This window comes from Saccopteryx bilineata, chromosome 1 (assembly GCF_036850765.1).
Source record: "Saccopteryx bilineata isolate mSacBil1 chromosome 1, mSacBil1_pri_phased_curated, whole genome shotgun sequence".
NCBI classification, from domain to species: domain Eukaryota; kingdom Metazoa; phylum Chordata; class Mammalia; order Chiroptera; family Emballonuridae; genus Saccopteryx; species Saccopteryx bilineata.
The window spans coordinates 231,748,343-231,772,818 of NC_089490.1; the positions used below are offsets into that span (position 1 = coordinate 231,748,343).

Genomic DNA, 24,476 nt, shown 5'->3' on the forward strand with positions numbered 1-24,476 from the left:
ATCCATCCTTTTAGTAATTAGTACAATAGAGCAAAGTTATTTGTGATGGCATTTATTCAGTATGAGCTGTTGCTTAAGAAATTATCTAAGAAAAGAAATTATACCTTGCCAGTGGGTTAACATTAGCCAAGGGTTAGTACTAGAACAATAGAGAAGCTTAGGCTAACACCATATGCAGTAAGCCACCAGGAGGCTTGCTCTGAAACCCAGTAAATTCCTTCCTCACATGCTATGCGCTGCAGGTTCCATTGGCTCCAATGCAAACCACTGGAAGAAAATTCCTTTTTATTTAGACTCATTTCTTCTAAAGTATACAAAACAGTTCGCTTATAACAGGAAGGCAACTGGAGTTCTTATGGCTCATGTAAATAAGATTCGAATTCAAAAATCTTCCCTCGTGATGTGAATGGTGTCTGTTCTGGTCTCATTCCAGCAAGAGCAACTTGTTTTGATGCCACTGGACTTAGCTGGCCCATTACCATTCTAACTTTCCGCCCCCATGGCATGATCCGCTACCCAACCACAGGGAGAGGGTGATTGCCCAGGAATGAGGTAAGAGAGCATCAGGAGAGAGAACATCCTAGTGTTTCAGAGACCAGAGCAACCCCAAAGCACTCCGTCAGAGGCCAGATAGAATGGAGGAATGAAGACCAGAGAAACAGTTGATGGTGGTCAGTTGTATGAGGTAGACTTGACGATCTCTTCCAGTCATATGAGGCTATGGAAGGGCCTTCCTCCAAATGATTGTTGAACAGTAGGAGAAAACTGTGACTTCTGAATGTACCCAAAAAGAGAGTTCCAAAATGGTGCCTGGCTCAGGGGGTGGTACAGAAAAATAAAGGGGTGGGAGTCTGTCTTGAAGTGCCACGTAGTCAATAATAATAGGAGTAGTCATGGTACTTGTAGTCATAATAATAATAATAATAATAATAATAACAACAGTAGTAGTAATAGAGGATGCAAAATTATTCCTGTCTTGTTCATGGGGGCTCTGGGGAATTCATTTTTCTATAGAACAACCTATCTAATTATGTGTTCCTTAAGCTAATATTGTCATTGTCGTTGAGAACAAAAATTCAGTGTAGGAATTGATGGCACTTGCAGATATTCTGGGGCACATTGGGTTTCAGAAAGAAGAGTCTGGAACAAACACTAGGTAATTCAGACACACAACTGCGAACTGACCACGCTCAGTGGCAATGCCATTGACTTTGGTTCTGATGCGGAATGCGTGTGAGGCACACGCTTTCTGAATGGTGTACTGTCCTGGGAGTATCTTTTGGAGGGAAAAATGCCTCGGGGAGTTGGCAGAACAAGGAGATGGAAATGCAAATAGGAACAGTCTCCAAAAAGTAACTGCTGTCAAAATTAAAGGACTTTTTTCTTTTACGTATACATGATTCATCAAACACTGCCCATTTTTGCTAGCCAAGAATGCAGAGATGGCAACCCAGAAGGACTAGCAGAAGGTGCCCTGATGATCAGTTTTGTGCACAGCCATCTGTGTGACTCTGAACACAGAGAAAATGTGTCACAGGGGCAGGTTGCTTTGTAAGGAACAAGGAGGCATTTTAGTTTCTCCACAGAGTGGTTGGATAGGTATTTTAAACAGACAAGATTTTTTTAGTGAAATGGAAGATCAGAAAAGAAAGGGAGAGTTGAGTTTACCAAAAAAGATATAAAAAAGCAAAGAGTTCCAGCATCCAAAGAAGTTCTAAGCATGAAGCGGAATCTGGTAGTTGTAGAGAATACATCATGCCAATCCAGGACGGAACCCTTCAGGGCTGGCAGTGGTAACATTTTTGTTGGGGGAGAGGGGCTGTGGATGGGGGAAGGTGAAAGATGCAGTCCCTGAGGCTATGCCAAGATGGGGTTGTTCCCTGATACCTGTCCAGAGAAGCTCAGTGCCAGGAAGGAGGATGCCCAACAGAGACTGAGACCCAGAAGGAAGTTCACAGAGCCTAGAAAGTAGGTCGCACCATGAGTCAGACTGGAGAAGCTGAGCAGGAACCCAGCTGTAGAAGGAGCAAAGGTGGGTGACCAGAAAGCCAGGGAGGAAATATGGCATTGCTAGAATGACAGGATGGCGTAGGCACTTACCCCACAGTCCCCTTCCAGTCAAAAGTCCTCAGAGCTGCTGTCTCTCCACCGGACAGGGCCTGACCAGGTAGCAGATGCTTGGCTGCATGCATTTGATATGATTTCACCAAAGGAGACACAGGGCCAACAGTGTGTAATAAGTTTCATATGCTCTGTTCATTATTCATTGAACAAATAGGTATTGACTTCCCACTGTGCGCTGGGTGCTGGGGCCTCAGACATGAGGAAACCCTGGCTCAGATTCAGCCAGTCATGACTGTGCATGTATCAGTCTGTACCCAACAGGCCATGCATAAAACTGCATTATTCATAATGTTTAAGGGTTGCTTTTTTAAAAATTGCTGGAGAACATAGTCAAAGAATTTGAGAGACAAGTCTGACAGTGAACCTGGCAGCTGAGAAATAGCATAACTCAGTGAAATAGAAGGCATCACGTGATCTATGGAAACCAGGGTTGAGACGCATACCACGGTGCCCCTGCTATCTGGAAGGGTTTGACAGAGCGTCATATTTGATAGAACTTGCTTGGAGTAGGATGGAGGGGTCCAAGCTCAGCCTGATTCTGGTTGCATTTCTTGAACAAATCATTTAACATCTTAGGGACTTGCTTTCTTCTGGGTAAAATACAAAAAAAAAATACTAACTTTCTCACCCACCGCATTATAACGAAGGTTAGAATTAAATGAGATGTTATAGGCCTACGTGCTTTCTAAATTGCTAAGCACTATATATACACTTTGAAAACTTCAAACTATATGCTGAAAAAACACTGTTACTTAATCCTGGAATATAAATTGGGGGGGGGGGGGTACCAGAATGCTGTTAGGGAGAATGGGATTAAGAGTCTAGGCACAGAATTTCTTTTTGTGCAGCCTTTATGTCGTTAAGAATAGTACAAGTGATTGGTGTGTTGAAGATATAGAACATAAGCTTATGAATAAGAGGGATCAAAAGCATCAGTCAAAAGGAGTATCTGATAATAGCAAACACATAGTTTAAGCCAACTCTCATTATCCCCGAAAAATAGGGCTGCTGGGTACAAAATTCTGGGTTGAAGATGATTGTGTGTCAGCACTTCTAGAAGACATTGTTTCATAATATTGCTAATTCTACAGTTGCTATGGAGACATCTCATGTGACTCTGTGCTCTTTGTACACAAGCTGACATTCCTCTTTGGCTGCCTTAAAATCTTTTCACCTTTATATTTATCATTTGCTATAAATTGTAATTTTTTTAATCAGAGCAGGAAAATTATGTCATAGTCTCTTTTCTACCCTCTAAGCATTGAAAATCATACCTTCATATTGACAAATGTCAATAAATATCAGTAAAACTCTGGTTTTTATGTGACTGAAAGTTTGCAAAACATCAAAGACAACTGAAGTTAATTAATCTTCTGCACATAAAGGTGCCCTGTTTATGAGCTGGTGATGTCTGAATGAGGAATAGATCAAAGACCTCCACAATTCATAAAGTATGTTCATATCCCATAAAAATTTCTTTTGTCTCAGAGAAGTCACTAATTATATTGTTACAAATGAGATTTTCACAAAATTTTTGTTTTGATTTAGTATTGTTCTAGTACAAAGAAAAATATAAACATATACAAAGTAGATAAAACATTAATGAAAGGAAATGTAATAAAAAGAAAGTTTATTGCTTCCATATCCATGTTTTAAAAGTTACCCTTTTAAAATATGAGAAGCTATCCTTCAAAATGAACACAAAATATAAATTATAACTTAGGTTTATCTAAAATCTAAACCAAAATATTTAAGTCAAGCTGAAAAGGTTTGCAAATTTAATTACATCACTAATTAGTTAATAAAAAGACTACTCACAATTCCAGCACTCAGAGCTCACCTGCTGCCTCTGTCTAGATTCAGAACCGCATTTGATACACAGTGTGTAACCCTACATTTTAGAAATTTAAAAGCAAAATGAATGTTTCCTAAAATGAACATGTGTCTGAGCTACTGTGTCCAACTGTTGTAAATAGCACACTCATTGGAAATATCTCCAGAATGGTCAGTTGGGAGCAGCAGGGAAGTAAGACCATGGATGCTCAGCTCTGTGGGGAAGCAGGACTTCATCAGGCAAGACCCTCTCACCTCCTAGTTCCCAGAGAGGAGGAGACAGCACTCCCCTCTGGGCTGTCGTACCCAGCACTCGGCAGCTGGCTCCATGCCTGGGTGGGAATCCTCTCTTCCTTCTTCTCTCTCACCTCTCTGAATCTGGCTTGTGTTTTGTCTTTCTTGGCCAGCCCCGGGGATTGAGCAACAAAATGCAGATTGTGTAACTTCAGTGATTCTGCACACAAGCTGAACGCTCCGGTGTTTACATTTACAGCTGGCATTGCACAATAGAAAGACGAATGCGAGATATGGGCCAATAATTTAAAACTGAATTTTTCCTCGTTTGGTACAGCATGAAAGAGCAACTGAAAACACCATTACCAGTTCTGGAGAGAGAGAGAGACTGGTGGAAGACGGGAAAAAAATATCTTTTGTAGCACTTTTTCCTGTTCTTTGTAAAATGGTTGTTTTTATTTTGTACTTGGCTCCACAAATGATGTACCAGCTCTGGTCCTGGAACATGCTGGGCCAGAACTGGACTCTGGATCCCAAGTGACAGAAGAAGTTGTGTCTTTTTAATACATATATTTACCTTTAAAAAAAACTTTGTAATATTTAAGGAGTGGCCTATTATCAATGGCTTAGGACAGGGGTTCCTCTTGCTCAGGTGCAAGGGCAGAGCTGACTAAGGCCCCCCAAACGCACACCAGCTCAGACGCAGCAAGCATCAGCAACCGGTTGCAGGCTGGAAGGAAGTCCGGTTGTGTTAGTCAGTTTACAAGATGGCAGAAGGGTCAGAAAGGTGCACAACTTGGGACAAAATGAGATTTTGCTATTTTCTTTTTTTTTCTCTGACTTTCCTATAAAATGGCCTCTCCTATAGAAAATCTCATTTAACTGCATTGAACGTTAATAGAATTTTTGAAACCAATGTGTGTGCATAAACACAGCCATTAATGTTTTACAAAAATGGTGGGGTTTTTTTTGTTTGTTTTGTTTTTGTTTCTTTCATATTTTTCTGAACATTAGTAAGATTGGCACTTCCCAAAGGATGTAGGTAGTGTCTTTATTTATGTCCCCCAAGGCACATAGCATAACGACTTTTATTAAATATTCAGTGCTTAATATATACACATTGAATTGATTTTGTTTATTTGCTTCATTGGAATATGAGAGAAGTTTTAAATTTTATACTATATTCCCTCTGTTGAGGATGGTTCAAAATAAGTGTTGTGTGCATACCACAAACACTTGTGAATTGCATCTTTATGTCAACCCCATTCCACCACTCCCAACCCCCAAATAAATTCCAGCAAAAAAATAATCACAAGTGGAAAAACAGCCCACGTGGAAGGTAGTTGAGTGTTCAGGTTACAGGACTCCATGAACAATCATAGGGTCCTGGAAATTAAATTTTACTTTCCTTCCTCTAAATGTCCCTGACACCTCAGACATTGCTGAAGTCAAATCACGGTTAAATAAGGACCTATGGTTGGTTGCATTATTTTTTTAATTATATAACATTGTTCTTTCCTCAACTTTTCCATCAGTACAGGAGAAAATGAGTCATCCATCATTGACTTTTCATTGCCTTCCCTCGCATGTGTTTTAGCCACCCTGACCCACAAGATTAATTTTGGGTTTACCTTTTTAGAATTCCAAGGGAATGTGTGAAAGGGCCTGGTCCTTCTCCTCTGAACAGACACTCAAATTTCAGGCAGCGTGGACAGAGGGGCTGCTTTCTAGATGGGTAGTTTGCAGCACCTTATTCCAAAGTACAGCACTCCCTGGATAGACACTATTTTCAACCATCATTGCCGTGCCCTGTTTGCAACCACCATGGCAAGAGCCTACCCAACAGAGGGGTGTTCCACAAGTTCACACTCCAGTTCCTGTCCCGCCTGCCTCGGGGCTCTGTCACGCATTGGCCCCTGTGTCCAAGGACCCTGACTTCCCCCTAGACTCCCGCCAGAGACATAATGAGCCGAATTTGACTGCTTGGCCATATGCACTCCGTCTTTTCACAAGCTCTTAAGGGACAGGGGAGCAAATGGTGGGTGACACATTAAAGGAGATGGATATTGAGCAAGTGAAAATGTCAGCTAGGTTTTCACACTCCACAGGACATCGTACCTGTAGTGTTTACATTTTCTTTTTTTTTTTTTTTGGGGGCCTAAAAATCATATTCATTTGTCAAGGTCCAGAAATTGTTGCATGAACATCCGGGCACTGTGCTGACATTTCTGAGGTCAGACTGATGAAATTGAATGGGACTTCACATTTAGCATTAAGAACCAGGAGGCTCTAACTTACACACTTACACTCTTTAAATCTGTCACATTTAGCAACTGTTAGCAAAAAAAAAAAAAAAAAAAAAGCGCCAGAAAAAGAAGAAAAAATAAACTTTCAGTTGTTTCCTTGAGATGATTTACTTTTTTTCACTGTGCCTTGATAGCTTTCTTCCTCCAACAAGCCAAATCCTATCCACCCTTCAATCTCTTCCCCAAATACTCCTCTTCTAAACTTGTATCATTTGTTTTCTACAATACTAGTTGACATTCATCTTTGATGCCTTGGTTCAATTCCTTTATTATTTTATTTTGGTTGCCTGACACTTCCGTTTAACTTTTCATATGTCCATGCTTTATCTCCTCAAATTGTTAGTTCTTGAAGAAAACTAACGAGTTTCAGCACAATATTTCAGTAACTTGTTGTCTAATGTTGATATACTTTCTATTTATTTGTGTATAACCTTCCTTGCTAAAATATCAGTTGTAAGAGGGCATTGACTTTGTCTTTTTCTCTGAATCTTCAAAGGCATTAAGAACAGTGCCTAGCAAATAGTAAGGGCTCAGCAGATGTGTTAAATGGATAAATGACTGAAAGAACCAATTTGTGTTTTTTTACTTTAGATTGTAACATATTTAGCATTTGCTTTAACAAAGCTGGCAGCAGTAAGAACCTGCTTAGGGGTTAAAAGTCCTGGTTCTGTAGTCACAGGGACATGGGTTTAAATCCATTTTCTTACTTACTATCATTTTCTAGTTATCTGATGTTGGACAAAATGCTAAACTTACCCATGCCTCAGATGTTTCCCCTCTTAAGGGAGGATAACAATACCTATTTTATAAAGTTGATTAATTTAATAAGGTATCATAGAGGAGGGAAAATCATTTTCCCTCTGCCCTTCTATGTTCTTGCCTGAGACCCCACCTATAATAAAAAGACAGATTAACAAAAGAGAAACAAATTTAATTAGGCATGTTTGTGTGGGAGTACCACAAAGCTGTGTGACTCAATGAGGGGACCAGAGTAGGAAGCTTTCATTTCTTTTAGACACAGAAACAATAGTTAGGTGAAGAATTCAAAAAACAGAGTTGTGGGTTAAGTGTAGTAAAATGGTGTAGATGAACAAAGTTGGTTTATATAGCCCTCCCCCCATAAATTACCCCACTCTGGTGTTAAAGATGCCTTCCACCCTCCTGGTATAAGGAAGTACCTTTTTTATGGAGTCACACTTCTTGCTCTCAGGGGGACAAAGGAGGTTCAGAGTGCCCTTCTGACACCAGCTGTTTCTCAAGTACCTTTAATTCAAAGTGATCAATAGGCCAAATTGATGCATTTTGGAGGGGAACAGAATCTGAATCCCTATAATATGGTATTCAGCGTGGTAGGTACACAATCTATTCCTATTAGATGAGATAGCTTCTAGAAAAATTGTCAAGTATGCAAAAAGTGAGCATTGTGAATCGAAACGTTCCCCCAAATGTAGGAAAAGATGTATTATTCTGAGGCATAGGAAACAAGACACCCTGACAACCAGGTTTTAACGTGTTCAGTCCATCAGTAACTGACCTCATTGAAAGATTTCAGCAACCCAAGCAGCCAGGGTCAGCCGCTCTCTTCCAAAAATCAGTCAAGAACAGACTCACTGCAATCAACCTGTCTATGAGTGCCAACAAGTCAGCAGCACTGTCACCTAAGTAAGCATGCTACAACAGGTGGTATCAGCCTGCTTAGGCCTCTGGAAGTCCACCAGACTGTGAGCCCCATGCTTTCAAACCCCCTTTGGAGAGTGGAGGTCCCATCATGCTGTGACCTAGTGATAGCAGACATAATAACAAGCAGTAACCACTTTTGCATACATTATTATTTTATTGAAGCTAACCACAACCATTTGCAGTGGATACTACTTCTTCAGACAAGGAAAAATAAAAATGTAATTTTTAAAATAACATTTATTGGATGCTAACTGGTTTTTAGTTCCTATCTTCAGTGCTCAGTGCCTGAGTTTCTGTTTTATTTTTCATTTACGCTTCACAACTGCCTTATGAAATAAGTGTAGTCTCCTCATTTTATATATTTATGTTTCTTTGTATTTTTATGAAGTGAAAAGCAGGGAGGCAGAGAGACAGACTCCCACATTCACCCTCTGGGATCTACCCCATATGCCCACCAGGAGGTGATGTTCTGCCCATCTGGGGCATGGCTCCATTGTAACTGGAGCCATTCTAGCACCTGAGGCAGAGGCCATGGAGCCATCCTCAGTGCCTGGGCCAACTTTGACCCACTGGAGCCTTGGCTGTGGGAGGGGAAAAGAGGAAGAGAGAGGAAGGAGGGGGAAGGGTGGAGAAACAGATGGGCGCTTCTCCTGTATGCCCTGACTGGGAATCAAACCCAGGACTTCCACACACTGTGCTGACGCTCTACCCCTGAGCCAACCAGAGAGGGCCTCCTCATTTTATTTTGTTTATTCTTTAATTTTTTCATTGAGGTATAATAGAGAGGAAAGGGGGAGGGAGAGAGAGAAAGAGAAGCATCAACTTGTTGTGTACTCATTTAGCATTTGGTTGTGTATTCATGGATTGCTTCTCAAACGTGCCTGACCAGGGGTCAAATGCACGACCTCAGCTCACTGCAACTATGCTTTATCCACTGAGCAACCCAGTCAGAGCCTAATCTCCTCATTTGACAATTAAATGTATGAAGCTTAGAAAGATTGCAGCCACCTTGTCTGTTTGGCTCAGTGGTAGAGCGTCAGCCTGGTGTATGGATGTCTTGGGTTTGATTCCCAGTCAGGGTACACAGAAGAAGTACCCATCTGCTCCTCCACCCTTCCCCCTTCTCCCTTCTCTCTCTCTCTCTCTCTTCTTCTCCCACAGCCATGGCTCAGTTGGAGCAGATTGGCCCCAGGCACTGAGGATGGCTCCATAGCCTCGCCTGAGGTGCTAAAATAACTTGATTGGCAAGCAATGGAGCAATGACCCTAGATGGGCAGAGCATTGCCCAGTAGGAGGCTTGCTGGTGGGTCCCATTCAGAGAGCATGCAGGAATCTGTCTCTCTGCCTCCTGTTTCTCACTTAAGAATAAAGAAAAAAAGAAAGGAAAGAAAGATTACAGATACTTGGAATGCACAGTAGAACTACTGTGGTTTAAAGACACTTAGAGAGCGCTGCTCTGTGAGGTTATACCACCAACTCTGGACACAGTTAGGTTTGTATGTTTCATCTTCCTTTCAATTTAATTCTTCATTCTTGAAACAATTATATAGTCACAGAAAGTTGCAGGAAAACTGTACACGGAGCTTGCATGTACCCTTCACCCAGTTTTCCTCAATGATACCATCCTTCAAAACTCTAGTACATAGCACAGGTGGGAAAATCACCATGACACAATGTAGAGAGCTATTCAAAGTGCACAAGTTTCACAGGCACTCATACACTTATCTGCGTGGGCGTGTGTGTGCCTACACATGTCCATAGGTACATTTATATCAACCTTCTCTATGCAATTTGGTCACATGTATAAATTCATATCACCATCATCACAAATCAAAATGTAGAACAGTTTCAGCTCCAAGACCTCTTGTGTTGACCCTTTCTACCCACCTCCATGCCCCTCTCCCTTCTCTAACCTCTGTCTACCATTAAGCTCTACTCTATTTCCATAGTTTTCTTGTTTTAAGAATGTTGTGTGAATGGGATCATACAGTGTAACATTTCAAGATTGGTTTTTCAAACTCAGTCTAGTTCCCTTTAAGATGGGTCCCAGTTCCTGCCTGTATGAACAGTTTTATTGCTACATAGCATGCCTGGAGTGCAGGTGCCATAGCTTGTTTAACCACTTACCTGTTGAAGGCCATTTGGGTTGTTTCCAGTTTGGGGTTATTACCAATAAAGCCTCTATGAACATTCATGTATGGGTTTTCGTGTGAACATTCGTTTTCATTTCTCTGGGATAAATGCCCAAGGCTACAATTGCTGAATTATATGGTAAGTGCATGTTGAGTTCTTAAAATAACTGCCAAACTCTTTTCCAGAGTGGCTGCCCCACTTCCATTCCCAATGTCTGAACAGTCTCATCTCTCTATATTCTCACCAGCGTGTGCTGTTGCCCCTGAGTTTTATTTTGACCCCGGTAGGCCTGTAGTGCTCTCGTGGCTTGAGTTTGCATTTCCCTAATAGCCAATTATGTTGAACATTTTTGTTTCATGTGCTTATTTGCCATCTGCATGTCCTTCTTTATGGAATGCCTCTTCATGTCTTTGCTCATTCTCTGATTGGATTGAGTGATTACAGTTGAGTTTTGAGGGTTCTGTATATGCTTTAGATATATACCTTTGTTGGGTATGTGGTTTGCAAAGGATTGTTCCCCATATGTAGCTAGACCTTTTCCTCTTCCTCACAGGGTCTTTCACAGAGCCAGAGTTAATGTAGATGAGGTCAAATTGACTCATTTTTCTTTTTATTGTGTTTTGGTGCCAGGTCTGAAAACTCTTTATGTAGCCCTAGCTCCAAAAGATTTTCTCCTTCCTTTTTTGTTTTGAAAAGTTGTATCATTTGACATTTGACATTGAAATCCCCATGGTCCATTTTGAGTTGCTTTAAATGGAAGCTGTCAAGTCCAGGTTGAGGTTCATTTATGAGCTTTCCTTTAATCCTCATAGAGGACACCAATAAAACCTTCGAAATGTATGCCTCGAGTCAGAAAGCGGAAATGGAAGGGGAAGTTTCAAGAGGTTTGGTGCTTTTTTTATATAAATATATCTGGAAATGAAGGTATTGCATCATAATTTTTTTTTACAACTTAACTGAAACTTCTAGTTGTTTTTTACTACTTAACCAGTCATAGCCCTAACAACACCTAGACATGAGGAGAAATGCTTAAAGGGATGACTGGTTAAATGGTTAAGCTATTTGTGATCTATACTAACCTGATGATCGGAAATGCTAAGAGTTTTTTGGGTTTTTTTTAAAGTTTACTGCTTCGAAAACTGTGTTTTCCAAGTTCTCTGTTCCTGATATCAAACCAAACTAGCTCTCATTTAAAATCCTAACTCCAGAGATATCATCTGGTGGATATTAACACCACACCAATGATCTTCATAACAGGCAAAAGGTCAATGCCATGGACCTTATGTGAAGTCTCTTCTGCTTCCCTCATGTAAACAACTATTTGTATTATATGGACTGCCCCTTGAGAAAACACCAGTGTTCCCTCCTGGAGCAGGACCTTGCTAGAGAGGGCATGAAGGCATTCCCCAAACGTGTGTGAACACGAGTTTTAGTTGATGGCAAATGTAGGTAGTTGAGAAGCATGTGGGGGAGTAACCTGGTTAGTCCAGAGCACCTTGTAAAACTGCGTTGCCTGCTAGTTAACCTCATGCAGTTGTAACTGATGTTTCCCTGGTGATGTTTCATTCAAGAAAGAACAGAAAATGAGGCAAAGCAAGCCAAAGCGGAGATGAGAATATTTCTCTTGAAAAATAAAATAAAATAAAATAAAATAAAATAAAATAGCACCAGGGAATGAAGAGAAACCCTAATTTCCATTGATGTGAGAGGATACTATTCAGTAATTGCCTCTGCTGGCTCATGTTGGAGAATTTCAAGGAGAACTGCCCTTTTCTTTTGAAAGAGCATAAATATTTTTGGAACATGACGCTTCATGTTTAAAATAATAGCAATAACAACAACAATCATAAAAAGGCTGTTCTGTTTCAAAAGTCTATTTAACCCTTAGCTATATCTTAAAACACATGAGCCCAAGTCTCAGGAATGCGGGTTACAGTTTAGATTGCTCAATCTCATTAGCAAAAGCCACCTCTCTGGCAATTGAAAGAATGCTACTGTGAAGCACTCCCAGGCTGGGCTTCGGTTCAAATGAGGGAGAGATAAGAAAACAAACCGTGAAGACGCTGTGTGGTGTTTTGAAGATGACTTTTCATTTTTGTTATTAATGGGGCCAATTTTGAAATGTTTTCTTTCTCTAGCCTAGCAGCCATAAATTGTGGACAGGAGATGGGGTATTTGAGTCACCAGCAGATGCGTGATGATACCAGTGTTGAAGTGGAAGCTATTCACTCTTTCAAGTGCATATTAGCTATACATTTCAGCCAGTAAATGTAAACACCACTTGCTCAAGGCCTTTCTACCAATTTCTTACCCACAGAGATGATATTCCATCAAACAAAATACACAGAATGACTTATTTTGTGGCCTATTGTATTTTCAAAATGGCTGGAACAAGGGCTTCTTACAAAAGAACTTTTATGCCGAGAGGTGTGTGTGTGTGTGTGGGGGGGTGTCTGTGTTTCCTCTCTTGAAACTGAACTCAGTGTGACTATATGATGGTAGTGATGGAGTGTGGCATCCAGGGCTAGGTCGTGAGAGGCAAGCAGCGATGCTTTGGATGTATCTGGATTCTCTCTTGTAGCCTTCAGCAGCCATGTTTATAGTCTGACTGTCCTAAGGCCACCATGATGTGAGGAAGCCCAAGTAACCTGTGTGGGACAAGCACTTGAAGAGGCTCTGAGACTAATCCATGGAAACGGGTATTTGGCAGAACCTTACCTCTTATAGTGTTCCTCACCCCACTGTTCAGCTCCAGCCAACGCTTGCCTACAAACAGATGAAAGACTCTGACCTGGAAGCACCCAGTATAGCCCTTCCCAAATTCCTGACCCACAGGAACCATCAGAGACTTTAATTATGTGTCACATAAGATAAATAAATAAATACATATTGCTGTTTTAAGCCACTACATTTTGGGGTGATTTATTATTAAACCTCCAATATGTAATGAGAATACCTGATGACTTGCTAATTTAATCAAATAGCTTGTTTATTTGGTTAATGAAAAACATCAGACCAGTCTGTGGGCAGAAAGAGATGATGACTCACGTGGGTTCAATCGGAGACATCCGGTCACTTTTTTTTTCTTTTTTCTTTTAATTTTTATTTTTTTATTTGTTCATTTTAGAAAGGAGAGAGGGAGAGAGAGAGAGAGAGAGAGAGAGAGAGAGAGAGAGAAGGGGGGAGGAGCAGGAAGCATCAACTCCCATATGTGCCTTGACCAGGCAAGCCCAGGGTTTTGAACCAGTGGCCTCAGCATTTCCAGGTCGACGCTTTATCCACTGCGCCACCACAGGTCAGGCCGGTCACTTTTTGTTGACCGTTTATTAAAACCTGTCCTGCTTTATTTTTTTCCAATACTGCTCCACTATTCCTCTGTGAGAGAATGAGGACTCATTTTACAATGTTTTCTCCCTCCCCACCCCATAGCATTGTTTTTCTTCCTCTTCAGCTACATGAATTGTTTCATTCTTCAAACTCTATTTCAAGTCTCTGGTCACCAGAGCCCTCTGGGGCCGCCCCTTTCAACCTTCCCTGCACTTCTGACTGCATTTGCTTGTCACATAGCGTCGATCGCGTGTGACATGTGTACATGTCTGCATGTCCTCCTCAAGTAGATGATAATTTCTTGAATATCAAGAACCACGTTTTACAATTTTTGTATCTTGATATCCCACAGAATTGTAGCATAGCCTTTCACACAATTCCATGCTGAATTTCTGGGATGTGCTCTTTTGATAACCTGTGTCTTTTTCTAAGTATCATAATTTCCAATCAACTTGGGCATAAACATCTATATTTATAAATTGAAAATAACTCATTGAAAAATTACAATTTAAGTGACACTGTTGTCATTTGGGGGAAAAGAAAATAATAGGTGTTTAAATAAGATAATCCCTATTTTTTCCCATAAATATGATTTGTTATAATCAAACAAATCAATATAATTTACACTTGTAGTTATAATCTAATGTACAACTGATTAAAAAAAAGACCCTCAGCCCTTGAGCCAATGAATAAGGATTTGATTGAAGCTGTAAACATAGTAAAGGCTCTTACTACTAAAATAATTTCTTTCATCAAAGAATTTATCTCATTTAGGTTATGGATGACATAAAAATTAAGATTCGATTCAAATCAGTCACACACAAAAAAGTGAACTTGCTTATTTTAAATTGAGTTAGTATATAAACTTAATATGTTATTCTTCCATGTGACATTCTTAACCAGGCAAGCTAATCAAAGAAAGCTTGCTAGGTTTTATTGTATAAGATATAGTCTTAAACCAAAGTCATTTAAAAATGAAAAAATAAATAAAAGCAATCATTCCAACTGGTTATTTGCTGATCTGTAGACAAAAGGGCCAGTTGACTGCCTGAATTTTAAGTCTAGCTGATTTGTCTAGTTCGATCCAAGAAAAGAAAGTTTGAGAACACCCTCAGCTGACATGCTCAGACGTTGTCTTGGTGCCCAGAGAGCAGCAGCAAGCACCAGGCACACCTACCCTCATTAGCGGAGCCTCCCACATCAGACCAGCACTGCAGTGTGAGCCCGGAGCAAGCCTGGAGGTACAAAGCTGACCCCAGCTTCCAGATGGAAAGCAAAAATTAGTGACTAGGAAAATGGAAGGTCCTTGGGGCACAGGCTTAGTCACACTCAGTGTCAACGGTCTAGGAGCCAAAAAGAAAGTCACATTAAAAAAAATAAATAAAAAGGAAGGGACAGTAAAAGAGAACAGCCCCACCAGTTTGGTCTTTTCTTTGCAGGAATCCATGTGATATTTAACCAAGACAATTATGATCGCTATTTATAGATTCTGCTATGGAGAATTGGGCAAGTTTACATATACATTTATAAATAAATACACAGTCATAATCACTTTGGATAAATAGACATTCAAAACAAGAACCAGAGGAATCATACTTTCATCTCATATTTGTATAATCTTTCATTAATTGTAGTGTTGGCAATGTTGTTGAAAAACTTGTATGACCACCCAGGACTAGAAATATACATGTAAATGATCTTTTTCCTTTCAGTGAGTTTGTCAGCTGATAATCACCGGTCCCATCTTCTTCATTGAAGGTCAAAACAGAGGCAAGTAAGTTATTGACTTTTTATCAATTCTCAACAAATGGACTCCAGAGATGTGCAGAGTGTCACACAGGATCTGAAATGGTAGCTTACACTTCCCAAACCCCATAGAAGAAGAGCTATTTTACTGCAAAGTGACATGTGAATGGTTACTTACCATCTAGAATACTACTTCATCAAGTACTTAGTCCAGATTAATTGAACTAGATTGAGTTAATTGAATTGAATTGAATAATGTTGAAAACACCATCAAAAAATGGTGGAAAAAGAATCCATCCCAGCTGCCTGCTGGCAAATAACTGCATGTTACAATGTCAACGTCGCTTTATTTTTAAAAAAAATAATAGCCAACAATATTCCCAGGTAGGTACAGGAATATGCTCCACCCAAAAATATTTTACTCAAAAATATTTTAAAGCCTGCTATTAATGTATCCGTCAAGAGCCTTTTAATTCCAAGTACCAAAATACTTGAATCAACCTAGATCAAGACCCAACCAAAACCCCCCCCACCCCCTCAAAAAAAGTGGGATGAAAATTGGTGGTTTGTAATTCACTGTGTTTGGGAGATTGGCCATCCTGATTCATACCCCTATCCCCAGCACTGAGTGGATGAAGCGTGGTTCCCCATAAGGAAATGATTGTGTGAATAACATGTGCATACAACACACACACCATTTGTCCATTATAATGAGTTCTTTATACCTTTGAAATCATTATTGATTCTCTTCCTAGATTTTTTCTTTTAAGATTAAAAAAATAATCCTGTTGGAAAGCATATTACTAATTTAGGAATCCTTTGGTATGAATGCGTGTATTCAATATTTTATCATGGGTAAGAGATGGGGAAATAGGACACCTTTGCGCGGGTGCTGGTAATAGAACCCAATTAAAAGGCCCAGAATGGGGGCTGGGGTGGGGCAAGTGAGAACGGGTGCCAAGGGTAAACTTTAGCTTCTTTACAGTTTTGCCCCTAGCATAATTTTGCCCTTCAACTAGGGGAAGACAATTCAAAGAAACCACTCTTAGCAGTATAAACAATGAGTTGCAAACTTTTTCGGCCCCAAAATAAACAAAGAAGTGCTGGGGCACGTTAGACTAAGCTTACAGAGCACAGGACCAGAACGGCAGTGCTTACCAGCTGTGTGCAGGCAGGGTTTCTGAAATTCTGTCCAGGTGGCAAATCTTCCTGATTCTTCAAAAATGACACAGCTCATTATTTTTTAACCTTTCCCCATGAGACCACTTGAAAAGCACATTGAGAACCTCAGGGCAATTCATTTGTCCAAGAAACATATCATATAGTTGTGACCAAGTAGTGACTACATACTTTTAATTGGGTTCTCGAACCTCTTTCCTAGCAAGGAACGTAGGAATGAATGAATGTCAAGTTCATTGTGGGTTTCTGGAATGATAGGCTCACAGGGAAGCTTCTGAGTAGGATTGCATGTAAGCCGTTTTTCCAGTGAGCTTTTATTTAAAAACGGAGCTCCCCCCAAAAAATCTCACATGAAAGATTCTACAGCTCTTCTAAATTCATAAGTACAGAAGTAAAGAAATGTGACAGTAAAGAAGAATAACTAACAACCACCTCTGCCCACCAGGGGGATTGAGTGAGACAGGCACAGATGAACAGCATATATTGGGCTTCGTAGTAAGGCAGGCCCAGTTGAAACCTTACTTCTCCTGAATATTGTGCAATCTTAAGCAATATACTTTAGTTGTCTTTCAGACTCAGTAAATGGCATTAAAATCTTCCTCATAGATTTGCATGAAAAATAAATTAAATTTGATTACCATGTAAAACAGTACCCTACAGGTAGTAGATGCTCATGCAAAAAAACCTCAGTTATTCATAATAGATTATCCCAAGGACTACCTGGGACTTTAGTGGCTTTAGGAGAAGTCAGAAAGTGTGGAGAAACTTTTTTGAAGTCCACAAACTGGACCTCAAAGCCGGTAGATAATTCCTTATCAGCAAATGCCAGGTCTGGAAGGAGAAGTTCTTTCCATGAGACTTGTGAACAGTGTGGATAAGTGAGAAAGTCTCATGAATGTCACTTACCACCTACTACCAACAACTCCTTTCTGGAGAATAGTTTTTCCTTAGGCCGCCCTTTGAGCTTTGAGAAAGATGACTTTAGTGAATGCATTATGGAACTCAGCAAAACTTTCTCTTCTGCTTCTGAAAAGCATTATCTAGATACTATACACAACAAACTACTTCCAGAACATTTTAAGAACCCGTTAGCCAGACCCATGACATGCAGTTTTATTCAGCATAAAAGAGGGTAACTCAATGCAACTCTGATTAGGTGACATTGCTAATGATTTGAATGATGATGTGTAGTTTGGATCCTATAGCTCTACAATAATGATATCAATGATTCCAATAGTAGACCGACAAGGAAGCATTTAAAACTAATTATTTGGGCTTATATTTAGAAAGACTTAGGACCTTTTTATAAAAATTGAATTATTAATTTTAGAGAGAGAGAAAGGGGAAGAGAGAGAGAAATGTTGATTTGTTCCAGCCATTTATGCGTTCATGGATTGACCCTTGTATGTGCCCCAGTTGAGGATTGAACCTGCACCCTTGGTATTTTGAGGTGGCGTTCTAACCAACTGAATGATCCTGCCAGGGCATAGGACCTTCTTTTTTAATGCATTCAGAATTGCAGACTTTTTGAAAAGCTCAGGCAATATTTTATCCTGTTTTCTACCTCCACAGCCTAATGTTCCTCAGGGAAGTAAACACACATAAACAGACACCTCTAATTAAACAATCATTGTATTTAATTTTGCCAACTCTGGAGTCCTGATTCCTTCATCTCTGTTTTCTCCCATGGTCCTCTAAAATCTTTCTTAAAAGTATCTGTTTGATTTACGATGTGAAAGCTAAAGAGACCCCATTACATGTAGTTTTACTAATGCAATTACATAGGGTGCAGATTCTATCCACGGGAGCTGAAGAAAAGTAGGCAAGCTCATGGTTTCATCTCCTCGATATTTTTGAACTCAAGAAAACAGTGCTCAGGCAATTAGGCGTCTCCCCATCTGCCTCCCCAAGTGCAAGGTCAGTTTGACACTCTGAATGGTTAAATCATCCTTGGCAGGGTCTAAAATTGGCAGAAGCTCCATAATGAGAAATCCAGATGACTGGTATCATTTGTCACGTGAGTGCCCCACACTGAATCCAGCCCAGGTTTGTTTTTGTAAGGAATAGCAATGAATTGAAAGCAGGCATTAAGGATGTTTTTAATATTTTAACTGCTTTGACACTAGATGTGGTCTTCATATTGAAATGGCACCTTTTTGCATTAATCACTACACACAAATAAGCTGTGGGGGCCTTCTCAAGCCACTCCACTTCTGCCGTGTCATAGGGACAGGACTCCATCAGCATCTTGCCCTGGCGAGGACCACTTGCAGAGCATTTTCTAAAGCATAGGCTGGGTTCATTGACAAATGCTGAAAACCAAGCATGGGGGCTCACTCTCCTCAATCTCTTTTGGGTTTTCCACAGTCGCTTGAAGGAAGCTGCAGAAATTACACAGTTTTTCAAAGGACTGAAATGAATATCTAGTTGACATCTCCAGACCCTCAAGCAATTTGTCTGCTGAGTCAATACACACTACGTATACTATGGTCAAAACTCTCGTAACCAGTCTTTCCAGAGTAAATCAATGGATCAACCCAGTCTACATGACTTTAAAGCTTGAGTTTTTATACACGATCCTATATTCATTTGCATAAACACTTACCTGTGGGGGGATGATGGTGGAGGTGGTACAGGACCCCCAGAATATTTTTCTGAGTTAATTATTCTATGGAAACTGCCCAATGAATTCAAAGAAAATAGTATCCTCAATAATTTTAAGTAGGCCCCAAAATTCTTCCATTCTTTTCATCCCTCTAAACATGCTCAACAAGAAAAAGAAAGGTAACAAAATATAAACAAGATAAACAAAATTTGTAATGTATTAAGAAATTTTCATAAATAGAATATGACTTTTGGTTTTGTTTTGTTTTATTTTGTTTTTGTATCTGTGTGACAGAGACAAAGAGAGACACAGAGAGAGACAGATAGGGACAGATAGGAAGGGAGAGAGATGAAAACTATCAATTCTTCCTTGTAGCAGCACCCTTAGTTGTTCATTGATTGCTTTCTCATATATGCCCTGACTGGAGGGCTACAGCAGACCAAGTGAACCCTTGCTCAAGCCAGCGACCTTGGGCTCAAGCTGGTGAGCCTTGCTCAAACCAGATGAGCCCGTGCTCAAGCCAGCGACCTCAGAGTTTTGAACCTGGGTCCTCCACATCCCAGTCCAACTCTATCCACTGTGCCACCACCTAGTCAGGCGAGGTTTTTTGTTTGTTTTATTTTGAGTCCGAATAAGGTATCTAAAGATCAGGGAGTCTTTAGACATTACTTTGCAAATGTAAGGGAAGAAAACATTTTTCTCTGCCCTCTTAGATTCTGTAGCTGGGGCATGTGAATTAAACTAACAAGAAATAGATTAACAGAAGAAAAATTATATGTTTCTTTATGGATGTCAGCGTTTTTATGGGCATGAAGACTTACCCCAAAAAGAAGTAAAAAAAAAAAAAACCCAGGCCCTGGCCAGTTGGCTCAGTGGTAGAGCATCGGCCTGGCGTGCAGAAGTCCCGGGTTTGATTCCCGGCCAGGGCACACAGGAGAAGTGCCCATCTGCTTCTCCACCCCTCCCCCTCTCCTTCCTCTCCATCTCTCTCTTCCCCTCCCGCAGCCGAGGCTCCATTGGAGCAAAGATGGCCTGGGCACTGGGATGGCTCCTTGGCCTCTGCCCCAGGTGCTAGAGTGGCTCTGGTCACAACAGAGCGAAGCCCCGGAGGGGCAGAGCATTGCCCCCTGGTGGGCAGAGCGTCGCCCCTGGTGGGCATGCCAGGTGGATCCCAGTCGGGCGCATGCGGGAGTCTGTCTGACTGTCTCTCCCTGTTTCCAGCTTCAGAAAATTACAAAAAAAAAACAAAAACAAAAACAAAAAAACCCCAGAAAACATCAGTGAAGCAGTTAAACTTGGAAGCATATCTACCATTTTAAAAAAGAGAAATAAATTGTGGAGAAGTAACGAGACAAAGAGAAAGGGGCTTTGGTGCTCAAGAGGCAGTAACTTGTGGAAAGGTTAATATGTGGGGAAACTAATGGAAAGCGAGGTTTATTTGTGGAGATTCATCTCAGTGCTGACTTTCCATCTTCTTTATTGCCATAGCATTTTGCGGAAAAGTGGATTTATAGCTGTCCTCATTCCTGAGAAGTTTCTGCTTTCAGTCACATGAGGGAAGTTCCAAGAAGGCTTCTCCATGCATTAGTTGATGCCCCATTGCCTTCAGCTCAAAACAATTCATACATCAAGGTAACATATTAGGAGATGAAGTTTTCTGATCCTCTTCACTACTAATGTCCTCAGAGATATTTGCTAGTCAATTCATTTATCTAGGACTTAATTTATATACCAGTGAAATAAAGGAATCAGAATAGATATCTGAATCCCATTCATTGTTTGATGTTTTAGAGATTTTCATTTCTGTGTCCTCATTGTGGGTTTCAATTACAAAGGTTGCATACTTAAGTAGTGAGCTATATAAAATCCATTCACTCTTGGTGCAGTGGATAGAGTGTGAAACTGGGATGCAGAGGACCCATGTTCAAAATCGTGAGGTTGCTGGCTCGAGTGCGGGCTCATCCAGCTTGAGTGCGGGCTCATCTGGCTTGAGCATAAGGTTGCTGGTTTGAGCATGGGATCATAAACATGACCCCATGGTCATTGGTTTGAGCCCAAAAGTCACTGGCTTTAAGCCTAAGGTCACTAGCTTGAGCCCAAGGTCGCTAGCTTGAGCAACGGGTCACTTGCTCTGCTGTAGCTGCCTGGTCAAGGCACATATGAGAAAGCAATCATTGAACAACTAAGGTACCACAACAAAGAATAGATGCTTCTTGTCTCTCTCCCTTCCTGTCTGTCTGTCCCTATCTGATTCTATCTCTGACTCTCTCTCTGTCTCTATCAAAAAAAAAAAATCCAGTCACTCTTATCAAGCAAAATCAGCATAAATCAGATACCAAAAGTAACAAACTGATATTCTCCCTCAATTGGTTTATCTGTTTAAGACTACACTGAGCATGTGTGGTATTGGTAGAGACAGGAAGGTGAATAAGGAAAATGCAGTCAGTAGGGGAGATGAGACCACTTCCCATGATGATCTAGTGAGGGTAAAGAGGATCCTGCCTAAAAGCAAATTAAAAATGTAGAGAGTTCACCCTGGCCGGTTGGCTCAGTGGTAGAGCATCGGCCCGGCGTGTGGAAGTCCTGGGTTCAATTCCCAGTCAGGGCACACAGGAGAAGCGCCCATCTGCTTCTCCACCCCTCCCCCTCTCCTTCCTCTCTATCTCTCTCTTCCCCTCCCGCAGCCAAGGCCCCATGGGAGCAGGGTTGGCCTGAGCACTGAGGATGGTCCATGGCCTTCTCCTTAGGCACTAGAATGGCTCCAGTTGCAGCTGAGCAATGCCCCAAATGGGCTGAGCATTGCCCCTTAGTGGCCATGCCGGGTGGATCCCAGTTGGGCACATGTGAGAGTCTGACTGCCTCCCTGCTTCTAACTTCAGAAAAAATACCAAAAAAAAAATGTAGAGTTCCTCAGGATCCTATATATTGATTCCAGTCCCCCCCCCCCATATGCTGAGACTTTTGAGGATGGCTGTAGTTGAAACTGAGTCAGACTTCTATTCATACCCAGGAATTGCACCCTATGATCAGTTCCTACCCAACACCGCAGCTGGTTTGATCTTGAACTACTTATTAATCCCAGATAGATCCAAGAGAGTCCTTCAAAAAGGATGTGTCCATAATGCCTCTTTAGTTTCTTATAAGAGATATTATGAAAGAGAAGATTGCCAGGCTTGGGTTCAGAAGAGATGCAGAGATCCAGAAAGCAGCGGACATGGGTGCCGGGTAGGTTATTTCCCTTTCTGAATCAGGAGCAATAAATTTGTAACATGAAGATAAGATCTGTACAACTCCTTAACCAAAATATGAACCAAATCAAGGATGCTCCTTTATGCAAGTATGGGGAAAGATTTTCAAAATACTGGCAATCCATCAGAGAGGAAAACTTAGCAGCAAGGCCTTGTCTTACAGGCGTTCTCAGCTCTATTTATACTCCACGATGAAAAAAAATACATCTGTCTAGTGTTGGAATGACACTAGAGAACTTAGTTATCCGAATCCCCTCTCCAGTGATTGAATAAGAAGGGCGTATCCTCACATTACTACTCCCTGAACTCCAACCAAGACCTGGTCAGAGGCGGTAGGTCTATTCCGGCAGCCAACGGGAAGTTTTCCCCAGCTTGAGCCAGTTGGATGGGGATGTGATTTGCTTCAGCTGGAAGTCATTTGTACTTTTCCTCGGACTAATCAGATTCAGTGGCTCATGAGAGCACACCAAAGGTGATCTTGCTTACTCCGACCTGGAGTAGGTGCTGGCGTCCAGCTGTGAAAACGTTTGAGGGAAGTACCGGGGGCTGTCGGGTTTGCTTTGATGGAGGACGGGGTCAGGAAGAAAGAACTGCCTGGGATGGAAAAATGAGAATTTGAGGTGTGGTACACTTACAAAAGGTTGTCAGAGCTTTCCAAAATTCCACTAGGAAATTTGGGTAAGGATGGGTGGGGGCCCCACCACATCAGAAAGTTTCCTTCGGGTTACCTAGTCCAATAGGTTTCACCAAAGTTGTGTCTACACAGCAAAGAAATTCATAGGAGGGGGAAAAAAAATCCGTCTGACAACAGTTATTCCAAGTACAGCGGTAACATTGGCTCATAAAAAGTCTAGAAATGACCAGATAGTTTAACTAAGTTCTTTCTAAAAGGTGTTTTGTAAGGGGAGGGAGGAATCATCATTTTGCTAAATGTCTCTCAAGGAGGCTATCCTCGTTGAACATGTTTGTCACTTAGTAAGTTACTGTTTGCACTTTTCCAGAGGTTGGAAGTGGAAGGAATTGCCAACCAGTGATAATCCACCTCTGGAAATCCTACCCCTCATAGCTCTGACAGCCTGACCACATGGAGATTTGCTCAGCCTCCACGGAAAGGTAAGCTAATACCACAAACAGAATTGGTGGTTTGCTCCACAAAGTTTGTATATGCTGAGAGTAAGAAATGCTAAGTGTCAGCTGAGCATCACAGATGTTTGATACACAGCGTATTTCAATGTACAGCTATTCAGGTTCCATTGTGTTGCCTCTAGGAGTATTACTTCCTACAAAGACTTTTCTGCATAAATAACCTTTATCTCTTCTGTCTTGGGAGCTGCTCAGTCTTCGTGTAAAGACTACTCAAGTAAGCTTTAGTAGATCCAGAATTTTTAGTGGTCTCAGTGGCTGCGTTAGAAAAATCACATCAGTATCAATTGCTGTACAGTCAATGATGTCATGTGACACTTGCAAGATGCAGAATGGTTCAGGCAGAATTGATGAATTGGAAGTCCACACTTTGAGCGTGTTTAGGTTGACAAATATCTGTATCCCCCTGTGCATGTTAGTTTTCTTTTCTGAATCAGTTTTGTCATTTTTTCAGAAGGAAGTAATAATACTCTACCTTTGAGGTAGGGGGTCTTTTAAAAACCAAATAAGATGTGACGGGTAAAGACTCCAGCAGTTTGAAAGTTTTAAATGTTAGTGTGACTCTTAATTCGGAAACAACCTTGCAGCAGAGAAGTAAGCCAGCTAAAATTTTCTATGATATTGTTTCATCCTGCGGAAATTTTTTCAAAGTAGCGACATTGGAAGAGGAAGGAATTGCTGACCAGTGAAAATCCATCCCTGGAAATCCTACCCCTCAAAGCTCCGACAGCCCGACGACATAGAAATTTATTTGCTCAGCCATTGGTACCGAGTGCCTCTGTATGTCAGACACTCGGCTAAGCCCAGGACTAACAAAGAAGCAAGACCCAGGTCACTTAGAGGAGCTGACAATGTGTACGGTAGGAAAATATCCACATAAGAGAATCAAGTTGAGCTGTGTTAGGAACTACAATAGAG

At 41.0% G+C, this 24,476-nt stretch overlaps 1 long non-coding RNA gene across 1 annotated transcript in view; it reads left to right on the forward strand.

Annotated features, from left to right (window-relative positions):
- LOC136320325 (uncharacterized) overlaps positions 1 to 15,402 on the forward strand; it is a 329,953-nt gene extending 314,551 nt beyond the window's left edge. The window contains exon 4 of the long non-coding RNA XR_010728311.1: positions 15,350 to 15,402. This is a non-coding gene — a long non-coding RNA (uncharacterized lncRNA). The remainder of the gene's footprint in view (positions 1 to 15,349) is intronic.
- The last annotated feature ends 9,074 nt before the right edge of the window (positions 15,403 to 24,476 follow it).